Here is a 2852-nt window from a genome sequence, read left to right on the forward strand (position 1 = left end):
CCCCTTTGGGCTCAACAACTCTGCACTGTCCTTCACATGATAAATCAGTGCTATGGTCTGATACCTACAGCGACTCGGACGCACTGAACACGGGGCTCTCTAGCACCTTTGGCCATGTGAAAGGATCAGCTTTCCTCCTGGATGTAAGCTGATGTGTTCTCAAGACTGCAAGATCTTCATTTTGGGGTCTTCTCAGTGGTGAAAGTCTTTATTTTGTTGCTTTCTAACCTATCAACCTTCTGAAATTTCGACCCCTTGAAAACCCTCAGTCCTCACATTTTCATTATCTGGACAGACCACAAGCTTGCTGGTTTGTTTGTTTTTTACTTGAAAAGCAACTTTTTTCTTCGAATTGATAGTTTGTCTTTGTATGAAGCTGTTAAGGCAAGCATGAGAAAATACTTTGCTTGTTGGAGAACCTCTACAAACTTAATTTTTTTAACTCACATTTACTACCTGGGAGTCCTTGGGGTTAACAAACATTTCTAATGCCTCATCCATGCTACCAACTGGGAAAAACGGGGACGGCTTCTAGAACTAGACCATGAGCTGTTTTCGGGTTGAAGTTCTGATGCAGGCCCATGAGTTGAGCTCTTGAGATGAAGACCAGCAATCTCTTGCCTTGTGCCTTTAAGTCAGTGGCAAAAGATAAAACTATTTCCTTTTTGATGGTGTTCAGCTTTATGTGCCTCTTGCACTCTGTAAATTTTCAATTTATTAGTTTATGTTGTGGTAGCACCCAGGGGCCAACCAGCTTGATGCTCCACTGTACCACGTTGTCTAATAATAACCGATAGCCCCTGCCCCAAAGTACTTATTATCCAAAGGACAAGACATAACAGGTGGATAAAACTAACAATAATGCTGGAAGAAGGCTAAGGATAATGAGGTAACAACAATAATGGGATATGTGCCATTCCCAGCCAGTCAGGACCTGTAATCAAAACTCACCACCTGCTGAGCTGTTTTCACATTCCAGTTTTTTTAGTATTTTTTTTTTTTACACACTGGCCCATATGACACTAAATTGCATCTGCAACCGTGTCTTCTTATGCAGTCATTTCTTCTATGATAGCCACTTAAAACAGTCTGTTTTCTAAAGGGGATTTTATGGCTCTTAGAGATTGAAAGGAGACAGATACATCATTTAAGAGTGCCTCTTTTCAGAAGGTCTAAAAATCAATGGGACTGCTGCAACAATATATCTTTTAATGGATATTAAAAGGTTCTTTTTCACCCTAGTGAAATTGGTTGTCAAAGGTAATTAACACACTCGTAAGTGCTAGCCTGGACACTCCCTCATCAAATTTACCTCTGGTAAAAATTTCTGTTGCGGGCCAATTCAGGAAGGGCTCTGATGCTTTACCACCGTATATAGCACAGCTGTTTAAACCTTGTTGATTTAAACAGAGGTTATTATAAATGTAAAAGATTCTTGTTTTCTGCAGTTGGAGAAGTTTAGGAACATGCTTTGGCCAGAATGCTAGAGCTTTATCTTTATCTACCTCATGTAGGCTCAGTCTCCTGCTCTTGCATATAAGGTGGAAGGCAAGGTATTACGAGGGAGTGACTTACATTTGGGAGGGGGCACAGGGGGCATAAAGAATGAATGTGGGCACATGACACACTTACACTGGTGTAATTTGGCTTTGCCTAGGTGTTACAAGGTGCATCTACACATGTGCTTTACTGCCAAGTTGACCAATTAGCTTTGCAGTAAAGCATCACCATCTACATGTGCTCCCATATTAGGGCGCAGTAAATGAATTAACTCCACCATAGGAGAGTACTGTCTGGGACAAGTACTATCCTATGGCAGGGGAATTTACAGTGCCTCAACACATGGGTAGATGGTGGCCAGGACTGGCTGGGGCACAAGGGTGCTACAGTGCAGGGACTGCCTGCTGACTATTGGTCTGTAGCACCCTTGTGCCCTTGTGCCCCAGCCAGTCCCTTTGCCACCTAACACCACAACCCAGAACCCGGGGCTGACCCCCCACTCTGAGCCTGCTGCTGGCCCAGGGCTCCTCTGCCCTGGCTCTAACTGCTCAAGTCTTGGGTGCATGTGTATACACCGTGCCCGGGACCTGCTGACTCCCGTGTGAAGTGTGCTGGGGTTTATTGCTCCATGCTAATTGCCATCCTAAACTGGGGTAAATCAGCCTACTCCAGGGTAAAGTTAGCCCCTGAAAATTCAGGAAGAACTGCCCACTGGAATAAGTTGTACTAGTATAGACGTTGCGTGACTGTGCCCAGGGCTATAGTGCATCGAAACCAGGAGCAGGCATTTGCTCAGTACACACAGGTCCTTACCAACACCCCCAGCCCACCACCTAGTAATTAGCTGCTGTAATAGCGCATGCAGAAGTAGCTGCCTGTAGCATGCTCTGTTACAGCAGCTAATCTGGACTGCTGACTGTCTGCTTTGGACTCCATAATAACTTCCATTGCTATTCAAATTGATATATGTTCCAGTGACATACCTGAGCTGTTTAACCGCCTGATACAAATCATGGGATAGGAGGTGCTACAAAACAGCTCTGACTTTGCCTCCGTCTTGTCAGCAGCTTGCCAGAGGCTGTTTGGGGAGATGCCGTTCTTTCTGCTTAGCACATCTGTGCTGCAGGTGTGGGGAAGCCATAACTGGTCACGCTGCTGAACGCGGTGCTTTTGTTATTTACCGTCCGGGACAAGGATGTAAGCGGAGGGGGAGTAGGTGCTGAGAGCATGCTGCTCAGGGTGCCCCGCAGGGCACTGAGCACCTGCTGTTTCATAGGCATGATTGTTTCCCAAGATCAACCCTTCCCTATATGTCACATTGAAGCAGAACTCCAAGGAGCCAGGAGAAGAGC

General features: G+C 45.5%; 1 protein-coding gene across 3 annotated transcripts in view; it reads left to right on the forward strand.

Annotated features, from left to right (window-relative positions):
* FAM19A1 (family with sequence similarity 19 member A1, C-C motif chemokine like) overlaps positions 1 to 2852 on the forward strand; it is a 443754-nt gene that overhangs the window by 149995 nt on the left and 290907 nt on the right. The gene's annotated exons all lie outside the window — the stretch shown is intronic.

This window comes from Alligator sinensis, unplaced genomic scaffold, assembly GCF_000455745.1.
Source record: "Alligator sinensis unplaced genomic scaffold, ASM45574v1 scaffold937_1, whole genome shotgun sequence".
NCBI classification, from domain to species: Eukaryota; Metazoa; Chordata; order Crocodylia; family Alligatoridae; genus Alligator; species Alligator sinensis.